Here is a 12,333-nt window from a genome sequence, read left to right as displayed (position 1 = left end):
ATGTTCATTGTCATGTCAAATCCTTTCTTCAATAAAAAAATATTTAACAACAAATAAAATAAACAGAACTTGGTTTTACTGTAATGTCCCTTAGTGGGTTCTTTTACTGTTGTTTTACAGCTCAGTGTAAATGCTGTTCATATTTCCATGTTTATGTATTCAGGGATTGGTCCAATCTTAATCAATAAGCATGGCAGCTCTGATAATCACTTATAAGAGTTATTGTAAAGTGAGTGAAATTAAGCAGCAGATGTAGAGTGAAGCAGCTCACTTCTCAGCATCAAATGGAAACCAAATCTATGTTGCTGAGATTAGAGGAGATTAGTTTAGCTGCTCAATGTGTCAAAGCACGCTGAAGACTCAGGGAGCTGTGAGGAGAGTTTAGCACACCTGTGTGTTGGAGTGGTTGATGGATGAGGCTGTGTTTATTCTCTGGTGCCGCAGCAGACTCTTAGAGCTTGTCACCGTCTGTGCTTCATGCACGGCTCATCCTGAAAAGGTGAGTCGTGTATGAAGGCTCTTCAGTCTCCTCTCTTAGCATCTGCACAGGCTCACAGTGCTGGGAAATCCTTCCAATAAAATCAAAAGTATTACTGGAAAATGTAGAGAATGAGCATGTTTTTCTGGGCCAAGACGAAATCTGTCAGATAGATAGATAGATAGATAGACAGATAGACAGATAGACAGATAGACAGATAGACAGATAGATAGATAGATAGATACATTGCTGGTAATAATAAATCCAATGTTAGGGGAATTGTTCACTGTTAAGACTTCAAGTAATTCTATTTGTACCTGCGTGTCGAGTGCCATCGGCCTGCCTGTACCTCACATAGATGGGACTCCAGCCGTGCCTCACCGCTCACAAAGTGTATTGGTCCTGGGCTACACAAACATTAGAATGAAGGACAAAAGCCACTTGGCAGATTGTCCAAATGTGAAGATGTATCCGCAAAGCCCACTTAGTGAAACCGGACAATGTCGGCGCCTGCTGGTTCCCTGAGCGTGACCACCTTCATGCTATGGCGTCACAGTAGCAGGTCCTCATATCAGTCCACACACCACAGACACATTTCAAAGAGCAGAGGGCAAAGGCCAGGCACAGTTGCTGACAGGCACAAAGTCTAGGATGTGGCAGGGCTTCTCACTGCATAATTCCTCCACATCACATGTTTCTGTGTGATTAATTCTGTGCTTTAAATCATATTCAGATTCTTCTGGAATTGTCACATAAACTAATAAATGACTGAGCCGGAAGATGCAGAAATCTGTGAAGCCTGGTTCATAGATGGTCACAAGATTGCGAGTTTGCTAAGCAGCACTGGTGTCATGTTTCCTTTTAAGCTGTTTAACTAGGCATCAGAAGGGGATTTTTTGACCTGCCACCTGTCAAGTATGTACAAATTGCAGGGACAACTGGTTGCCTTTTGTGGTTTTGGGTTAGTAAAAAAAAAGCAAGTAAAATAAAGTAGAATCCATCAAGGATGAATGCCAGGGCACCATCTTCAATAGCAGCAGGGAGAAAGTATAACCAAGCCTCCAGTCTGTGCGTCCATCAAATACTATCATCAAGTAGTTTTTGTCAATCAAGAATCCTTGACAACCATTGAGACTGAAATGTGCTGTGATTGTTCCTGTAGCATTCACTTTGCCTTTAAATAAGAATTTGCTCGATGACAAAATATCAAATTCAAAAGACCAAGAGCAGATTGATGGGGTTTTTGTCGCCTTTTCATAAAACTTCTACCATGGAGATGCAGGGAATTGGATTATCTTAAATGTATTTATTTGAACAGATGTGCATTAAATGAAAAGATCTACTAGAGGCAGCGGGAGTGAGGGACCTACCCCGGATGGCAGAATGGGGACCCAACTGATGGCGTTGGATGAACATGTTTCCTTCGATACACTGAAAGCAGCAGAGGTGAATGTTAGAGAACAGCATTCAAACCTGTGTGCATGCACGTGACTAGACAGACCAGATTAAGATACTCAGCTGCAGACGCTGATCTGACTTGCTAGAGTAAAGGACGTGAGAGTCTCCCTGGTCGAACTAACGCTTACAACATATAACATGGCCCCATTGTCCCCAAGTTCACAGCAAAGAAATTGTTCACCAATCTATGTTTGTTCATTGTTAATTATTCATTATTATATGTTGCTTTTCCTTCTTCCTTCATATTCTGTAAAGCCCTTTGAGCTAAGCTTGAATGAAAATATAGCTATTCAGCTTCTTCAGATGAACAGAAAATTACATTCTTTATCTCGAGGTGAACTGTTGCTTTCATGTGCTATTAAAACTCTGATTCGGTGGAATTTTGCCATGATTGTCATTCTAAAAGTTAATGAATTCTGAATGAGAGTGAAGCTTTACGCTTCAGACTCGAGCCGTTTGCCATCATAGCACCTTAATAAAACGCTAATAGCTAAAGGGTGAAATGTCCATACCAGGCAGTGAGATCTCATCACTGTTTCCCCTCTAAAAGGTTTTAACACCAGGATAATGTTTATTCCAGCTGCCACCTCACTCCAAAAATGATCCAAATATTTACTTGTTCATTAATCCACAATTTCCCCTAATGCATCACTGACAATAACAGAGCGCACACCGCCCAGGAAGTGCTCTGCAAGAGATGTGCAGCAGAGTGAATGAGCATGGTCCTATTTGGAAATGTCTCACACCTGGTTCAGCTCAATGGATTCACACCCCTGACATCCAAGTTTGGGAAAAATGAGCAGCCTGGGAATTAATGCAGAAATATCACTGTCGCGGTTTGGCGGAAGAAATAGACCCAAGTGCAGATTCACAGAATCAAAAGTATTAATTTGAACCGGGCAGAAGTATCCAGAGGAGCGGGCAAGAGACGGCATCGGGGACAGGCAGGGTAGATCCGAGGGCTGGCGGTGAGAGTCGAGGTCGAGGGCAGGCGTAAGTCCGAAGGCTGGAGACGGGAGACGAGGTCAGGTGCATGGTCGGTACAGCAGGGCTGTAGACAGCAGACGTGGTCGGGTTCAGGCGTATGCCCGAGGTCAGTCGCGCGGGATAACAAGGGGAATCGAGAGGGAGATACTGCAACAGAGGAAGACAGCAACACAAGGAAACATACAAGAAGCCAGGGAACGGGCCCAGTAACATGAGGACCACAGGTACAGGAACGATAACAGTTGCAACGATCCAAGAACACATGGAACACAGGCGTATATATACACCAGACAGGAGAGGAGACAATGAGACACAGGTGAATCACATTAGGGAAGACAGGTAATCACACTGAGGGGAAGCACAGGAGGGTAGGAAGTAAAGACGCCTGGAACAGAGTCAAGACAGAGTTTCACAATGAAACAGGAAGTGGCACAAGAGACAACCACTTTTAACATCTTGAATGCCTGGAGGACCAAGACGTCACAACAGCCAGCACACCTAGGGAATGAAGCCAAAAAGGTGAACCCGCAGTCCAAATACAAAGGACTCCTGACCAGAGACTTTAATTGCTAATTGTGGTTTATGCTTCAACTAAGGCACAAACCTGCAGATAGAAATGATTCTATTGAATTATCGGGCATGACACATTCTGCCCTCTCGTAGATCCTCATCCAATCATTTCTATCCAGATTTGGTACAGAATATACTGACACTTATACAGAATATACTAGACTCTTTTCTGAACCGATTGTACCCCCTTCTGGCATGCTGAGTGTGCTGAGCAGTCAACATTTTGTTCTTTCTTTCCTAAATGTGGAATGGTGGAAAGTAGTATTGCATTCTTCATAGTTGACTGTAAAGCATCTTCTTTTTATAAATCCAAACAAATATAGGGAGCAACATGACCTTTCCACATCTGCATTAATTCCAAAGCAGACTTCAGTGAATCTGCATGAGGAACATTTAATTGTCTCTGTGCTCTGCCTTAATAGCAGTATTACGTCTTTTCAGTGACAGGAAAAAGTGATACAGTGAAAACTGTAATTATAATGTCTAATTGGCATATTTTAATGGAATGAAGTAAATTACCAGAGCCTCATGAAATAATTGAAAAACAAAGCAATTATGGTGTACAGGCACCATTCAGGGTGATAATTGCAGAGCGTCTCAGTGTGACAGCAAACAGAATTACGCTGGGCGGAGATGGGCGCTTCACTTCCTGTCTCTTGCGGCAGACATCTCAATGGCTGAAAGAAAAATCTGAGATTAAGATGCTTCCAAAAAACAACTTTTTTGCTTTTTCAATACTAAAAAATAGACTCAAACTCAAATAACCCCATATAAAGATGATTGTCCTTAAACTGAGGGACACAATGCAAAGAATATAAATCATTTACACACATTCAGCCCTGTAAAGCCACACATATTAAAGCTGCAGCTCAGGTTCCGATCAATTATCCGGCAGGCCGTGATGAACCTGCAGGTGTGTTTATTTATGAAGTCATATGCAGCCATGTTGGCGCTGGAATTCACTGTGTACAAGAACTGTCACTGCTGTCTGTGTATGCTTCAGTAAAATGGCCTTTACAACACATTACATGACAAGCAGCCTTAAATTTCACAATTCAAAATGTTGATAAAACCTTTATGTTTAAAGTGAGTGATAATTAAAATTCAAGAGCTAATGTGCCTATTTAAAGTGATACTCTAGTGATTTTAGAAAATTAAGTTAAGTTAGGAGTTATGTTCCCTGACTTCTTTATGTTTTTTTATTTTAGCATTCTGGATATTTGGCATTCACTTACCGGGTGTCTAGCATATGTTTGGGCTGCAATGAGCAAAATGTCTCTTCAATGACTGCTGCAATATCATGTGTCACAGACTTCTGAGACCAGTCCAGACCAATGTCCAAAGTGGGTGCAACATTATCCCTGAGCAGCAGTTCTGCAGGTTCATGTACTACAGAACCACTAAGTCTGTTTCCATCACAGTCTTGTGAATTACTTCTGTAACAACTTGCCACAACATCTTCCTCAAGTGTGCTTCAAAACATTTGTTGCTGTATTTGAAATGTATGTGTCAAATTCACCATAATTCATATGTATTCAAAGATTAAATTGTATGTATTTGTATGTGTATTTGTGTCTATTTACTCAAGCAGAAATAGATTGTACCAGATGGAAGTTGAGCTGCTGGTGCTGTGAGTCTCTAGAGGTCTGGGGGGGTCTGAAGAGTCTCTGTAATGCATGTGACCAGGGACCACATTCATGTAGCTCCCATGTTTTCTGAGATCCTCTGCCCACTTTAGTGACCTTCTGGGACCCCAGGTGAGAAAGTCACTGCTTGTTTGTCTGTGCCAAGTCCTGCAGTGACCTTTAATGCCAACAAATGAACAAATGCACCAGTGCAACTGACAGTCCATGAGGGGTCACCCACATTAATCTCCTACACCACACAAACCTGTTCAAGTCATTTCACTTTTTTATGATGTATTCCATTCAAACACACATTAGTAAAATAGTTTATTCTGAATGTGATATTGTGAAATCAAGACAAATGAAGAGTAAGTCCTTCCCTTTCTGACCATCAATGATGTCCCAGTGAGATCTCAGGGTACACACTGCAAGAGTGTTATTACGCACAGCCATGTCACATCATTAATTCCACCTTTGTTTAAAAAAACAACCGAATAAACTTCTGTTCTGAAGATTAACCATCACTCCAGTCATCAGAATGTGATGGATGTGTGCTCCATCAACTGTCTGCAGCTTCAGTGATGACTGAGTTTTGTACTTCACAAAATATCATTTGTTTTGGGATTATACCTTAACTTTAAGAAACAATCTAAGCACACTAGTTGCTGGGCTGCCCTTTAAGGGAGGATAAAAGTCACAATTTGATTTAGAGATTAAATCCCTGCACTTTACACACCCACTGATATCGTATGATAATGTATTCCTCCTGTACACACACAGTTTCCAAGTGCGTCAGGCTGCACCACTGTATCTCTGCGCCTCGGTCACAAAAATATCGAAAGTGCATCGTCAATCTCCCAGCGCAGTGATCACTCAACTGTGCTTTTGGGGAAACACACTGACCTACAAAATCTTGCCCTCAGTTTTACAGACAGACAAACTCATGATTTTCCATCACTTCTCATTTTATTACAAGTTGTACCAGGATCCATGGGGCTGGAACTCATCTTAGTATGTGTAGGCTGTATTTATTCTCTTTCCTCTGTGGCAACCTTTCACTGCACTCAACTAACGTGTTAATTTTCTTTAAATATTTCATTTATTTGTTTCACATGTTCCCCTGCAAGTTCTCATTTGGTTTTTCGAAGAGTTTCTACTCGGTCATCAAGCCCCTCAAACCCCTTTGGACCATGCAATCTTCCCAGCTCATATGGGAGACGTCCACATTGATGTCTAACCATTAGTTGTAACGCAAAAGTTGCACATTGAGTCACCAACCCACAATCCCTGAGCTCTGCTTGTTCATTTGATTTCCGACCGGAAATCTTACTTTCCCCTCAGCTCCTTTGCAGTCATGTCTTTCACCCAAATAATATGAATCATGTGAAGACACATGATCCACATTATCCAAGAAAGAAACTGCCTGCTAAGTTCTGATCAGCACACTGGACCCTTCTTACAACATGACCTCAGATTTTACCGCAGCAACTACCAAACGCTGTGCTTGTGAACTGGAGACGAAGATTAGATTAACACAAGAACACAGGAGCAAAGTGAGAAGCTGAGATCCATGCAGACAGACGGGAAACACCTTTCCTTAGCACATTCAAATCAAATCAAATAAAATCAGAATCTCTGCTGTTGGTCTCACTTTCTCAAACCTAATTCTTAAAACTAAAACTTATCTTATTTGTGGGAATGTTAGAATGTGGGCATCAAAAATACAGTTGAACATTTTTCAAAAATACAAGGTAACACAGTTTGTCTTATTGCATCTGTGGATTTGATTATTTGACTAATTGACAGTTAAATACATATTATTTAATGAGCCCGACAGTCTTTGAAATCAGGATGGTTCACTTTGCAGCTTTGTTGTCTAAGTGATATTTCTTTCTGAAAAGCCACAATCCCCATGACATGTGGGCCAGCAGCTCGGCCACATGTCACTCCATCAGCATCAACATATGGCTGCTCAGACAGACAGGCAATGCCCCAGGCTGCACTGTCTGTCTCTCTGTCTACGTATGTCCCTGTCTGTCTCTCTGCCTCTCTGTCTGTCCGCCCAGATGGGGAGATGATGGTGAGTGTCTGTGTGGGGACTCTGTGTCTTTCACACACACACAAACACACACTTGCACACGCACACACACTACTTATTAGGTTACCACACAAATGCACAACAGAGTATATGTGTGTATTTTATATAGACAATAAAATCTTTGCAGGTTTCTTCTTTTTTTTCTGAGACACTTTTAATTATAATCTTGAACAAAAGACAAAGAGGCTGAAAATTACAAAGTGTATGTTGTTAAGCACAGGTGTCAAACTCAAAGCCCGCGGGCCGAATCCCACCCGCCATGTCATTTTATGTGGCCTGCGAGAGCAAAATAAACGTCTATGACGCTTTTTTTAAACTACATTTCCCACAACGCATGCCGATTGTTGTGAACCCGCGAAGTGACAGCAGTAAATGCTTGTTTCATGTAATCTCCGTCTGTGAACGGCTTTCTGTGCCTTACAATCTTCTCAAATCGATCTTCTTGATCGATTTGCTCTCCCCAGCTTTCCACAGCAGTATCCAAATCGCTCTTTTCCCTTCATTTCCAGCTTGGTAAATTTCAGTTAATGCTGCGGGTGTGTTCTGGAAATGTCTTTGAACATTCAGCCTTTTACTTCTCTTAGTTATTATAATTTCTCTTTCATTTCTCTCCATATAGCAAGCACATTATTAGTTATTAATATTATTTCTCTCCTGTATTGTTGTCAGTGAAAGCAAATTGTAACTGTCCAGGCGGAGTTAAACTCTCTGTTCCTCCAAGACTTTTTTGGAGTTATCCATGAATAGTGAGTCAGTTCAGTTCACATGATGACGAAGATGTGGAAATGTTTGTACTTTTAAAATGGATCTTGACAAGTTGTTTTATATATACCTTATTGTTATTAATGTTGGTTGTTGAAATTGCACTTGTTTTACTTAAGAAATTTCAGGTTGTTCATGTGTTTTGTAAAAAGATAATTAAATAAAAGTAAACATTTGCAATATGAACTATACGTACCTCTTTGCACTAAAACAAAGGGAAAACTTGGTGTTGTCCATTTATAGGTTATTAAGCAATGATTTTACTAATCCAGCCCACTTGAGTTTAAATTGGGCTGAATCTGGAATCTGAACTAAAACGAGTTTGACACCCCTGTTGTAAAGGATATTCACATTCTGAGTGTGTGTGTGTGCGTAAGTGTGTGTGAGATGGCGAGAGAAGGAGTGAGAGAGTTTGTTCATATGGATGTCAGCGTCTCTGATTCATATGTTCATATGTTCATTTATATGTTGTATATGTTTCTATGTGAACATGAAAACAAAAAATTGATGCATGATTTGGAAAGAATACAGATTGGCATAACATACAGACAGCATCTTTGCTTTATGCCACTCAAGCCCCAGAATCCTTCATAAGAATGATCAGCTAGTCCAGTGGTTCCCTTCTTAGTCTTGCTGCAGGAGAATGAGCGTCCAGATAACATTATTGCTCCATGTATTTATATCCTCTGTTATTAGGTTTGCCTGTCTGTTTCTATCGCAACTCTATGGCATAGTTTTTGTTTTATACCCCAAGGCAGCGGCAAACATAAAAGTCTTCAGCCTTGATTTAAAAGAAGTGAGAGGTACAGCTAACCTGCAGTTTTCTGGGAGTTTGTTCCAGATATTTGGAGCATAAAAACTGAACGCTGCTTCTCCATGCTTACTTTTGACTCTGGGGACAGAAAGCAGACACCCGAACCAGACGACCTGTGAGGTCTGGATGGTTCAAAATCTAGCAGAAGATCAGACATGAATTGTAATCAACCATTCATTGATTTATAAACCAGCGGTAGTATTTTAAAATCAGTTCTTTGACAGACAGGAAGCCAGTTTAAGGATCCACTTTCTTGTCTTTGTGAGGACTTGAGCAGCAGCATTCTTGATCAGCTGCAGCTGTCTGGTGGACTTTTAAGGTAGACCTGTAAAGACCCCGTTACAGTAGTTGAGTCTACTGAAGACAAATGCATCGACGAGTCTGACAAAATCCTGCTGAGACATTAATCCTTTAATCCTTGATATATTCTTAAAGTTAACTGTAGGCTGACTTTGTTGTAATTGTCTTAATGTTGCTGTTGAAAATCAGGTCTGAGTCCATGACTAGGCCAAGATTGATTGCCAACAGTGCTTGTATTGGACCATACTGGTGACATGGTTATGTAAATTTGTGCGTCATCTGCATAATTATGATAATTTATTTTGTTGTTTTGAATAATCTGAGCCAGTGGAAGCATGTAGAAGCTGAGGCCCCAGAATGGAGCCTTGGGGAACTCTGCACGTTATATTTGTCTGTTCAGATGTGTAATTACCTACAGATACAAAGTAGTCTCTGTCCTTTAAATAGGATTTAAACCAGCTTAGTACTGACATCAAAACAATTGTTTAGTGCCAGGAAGTGATTCACCTGTTGCTTTTTCAATTATTTTACTTAAAAACGGGAGGTTTGATATTGGCCTATAATCGTTCATCAACAACTTGTCTAGATTATTCTTTTTTAAGAGTGGCTTAAGGTGTGAACACAATCATGATTCCCCGAATCAGAAGAAAGAAATCAGTTCTGAATACAGCCTAAGAATTGGGGCAGTTTTCGTGTCGGGGGTGCGCATATGATGACCTAAACAGAGATATAGGCAGCTATCTGGGTACTGGGACACGGCTAGTGAGTCAGGCCCCCGGGTGTTTGTGTTGGATCCCAAGGAGGACCTTTGTGCTCTGTACTTCTCTGTACTCTGTACTCCTGGTCATGTGGTACTGGACCATTTACAGCCAGGGGAAGGTATCAGAAAGAGGAAAGACAAAACTGTGCATGGTGAACAAATAATTGTTGTCCCACTTGATCTCATTCATTACATTAAAACCAGTTTGAAATTAAACACAAACCACCTAATGGCCCCCCTGCTGAGATCCAATCAGAGTAGAGCAGAGTCCAGATAATGAAGAACACTTTTTAATACAAGGTTGTTGTGCCAATAGTCACATTTCAAGCCTGAAGACCATGTGCTTAAGCATGTGCTCCTTTGTTCAAAAACAGACAAGAAACTACTAACCCCAGAACTACCTGGGATCCACCCACCTTTCACACCTTGATGTGAAAGTGTCACAGACTCCACTGGCGCTGCATTGGACAAATGATGACCTACAGCCTGTGATGCCATTGTTGCTATAAGGCCGAAACAACTTTGAATTTTCTCTCTCCGTGCTCAACCGACGCAGATAGGAGGAGGCAAAAACCCTGCCCTGGACTTTCCGGTCCAGTGAACACAGAACCTCCAAGGCTTACCCATCCGTTTGCTTTCATCTTTTGTCTGACCGTGAATCCCCTTTTTCCTCCACATCACATCACATCACAATTTTCCCACTTCTTCAAGCCCAGGACTGAAGACTTGGAGCAAAGCAAAAGGACAAATCATCAACTCACTGGACCCTCAGCGCAGCAGACTGCTCTATCCATTCGATGCAACAAAGAATCACTAAACTGACGTGGTTCTATTAAGGAAGGCTTTGGCATTTGGGCAGATTAAGAATGGAATTTATTAGATAAATACTATGTATGGAATACTGTGTTTTACTATGATTAGTGTTTCTGCTATTCTGTTCTGTTAAGTTTTCTGACCGTGCTTCTCCTGCACAGATTCTGCATGTTTGCATGTTCTCTTTCTTTTGTCCCTCTCTCTCTCCTCCTCCTGGGTGATAAACCCCTGTGGTGTTAAGACACACACTCACTCTCTAGCCAAAGTTGAACCCTGACCTTGAACAGAATCCTCCATCTTGGTCGTGAGCCTTAACCCCAAGGACACCCTCGTGGGTGTGTCAGCAACTTAGCCACTTCCTGTACACGTCACGCACACATTTTCACACACACACACACACATAAACACACACACTCAAGCCTAACTATTGAATTTCCTTGTGATTGAATCCATTATTATTTGAACTTTCTGTTATCGTTTATGTATTCCTGGTTTATTATATTTATGTGGATGACTCTTAGTTATGATTGTGAGTTAATAAATCTTTCCATATTATAGCAGAAGTGTCTGGTTTTGTTTGTTTCGAATATTTGTATGATTCAACCCTGCCACGTCAAGTCTCACACTTCCAGACTGATTTCGAGTGCATTAACTAATCCTTAATCAGATTAAGTAAATGATTAATTAGATAATTTTAACTGATAATTAAACCAACTTACTAACTAACTATCTTTTCCCCTTTTAAGCTAAGGGTGGTTCCCCGGGTGAGAAAACACTTGCACGGTGGAAAATGGGTCAGTTTTATAATTGACATCACGTTGTAAAATATGACGATAATGAATGAGATTTAGATGGAATGAAATGAATTGAGGAATATTTTGAGCGATACACTACAGGCAAAGGGATACACTGTTGTGTTTACTCTGTTAGTGTGAAGTATTGAATGAATGTATGAGGAATTGTTGAAAAGATTGTGGTGCTGTGAGCAGTAGTAAAATGATGTAAGCAAGATCTAGTGTCAGGTCCACATCATATGGACTGACGGCCATAACCGAGTCTACTCACAGAGCGACAAGTGCTGCAGGCAGCAGGAGCGCCTATAACTTACTGACTGCTGGTACTTAATATATAATGCAATATTCCACACGCTGCCATTTGTCATTTGAAGAGAGACACAGATTATGGCTCAGGGCAGTGCATCTGTCCTAGATGCTGCTGGGAAATGGACTAAAAGCTCCTCCATCTCAGCCAAGCCAATCACAACAATGAACCCTGGATCACCCTCACCCTCACACTCTCTCTCTCTCTCTCTCTCTCTCTCGCTCTCTCTCTCTCTCTTTCTCTTTCTCTCTCTCTCTCTCTCTCTCTCTCTCTCTCTCTCTCTCTCTCTCTCTCTCTCTTTCTCTCTCTTTCTCTATTTTTCAGCCACTATATTTACATGCACTCAATACTTTGGGTATTTGCCCCTACTGTGATTAAGGCAAAAATGTGATTGAATCAGCACGATTCCATTGTTCTCCAAGTATCCATGATGTGTTGAGTATGAGTATGACACGAGCCCCTCCATTGTGAAAATGCTTATTGAATGCTACGTAAATGTCCCAATTACATATTAAATATTAAAATGCAATATTGAATGTATTGAGTGGATTTTTGTTCTATTATTAG

The sequence above is a fragment of the Genypterus blacodes genome, unplaced genomic scaffold, assembly GCF_046128005.1.
Source record: "Genypterus blacodes isolate CSIRO-AG114 ecotype Tasmania unplaced genomic scaffold, CSIRO-AGI_Gbla_v1 ptg000141l_1, whole genome shotgun sequence".
NCBI classification, from domain to species: Eukaryota; Metazoa; Chordata; class Actinopteri; order Ophidiiformes; family Ophidiidae; genus Genypterus; species Genypterus blacodes.
This window is presented reverse-complemented; position numbering follows the sequence as displayed.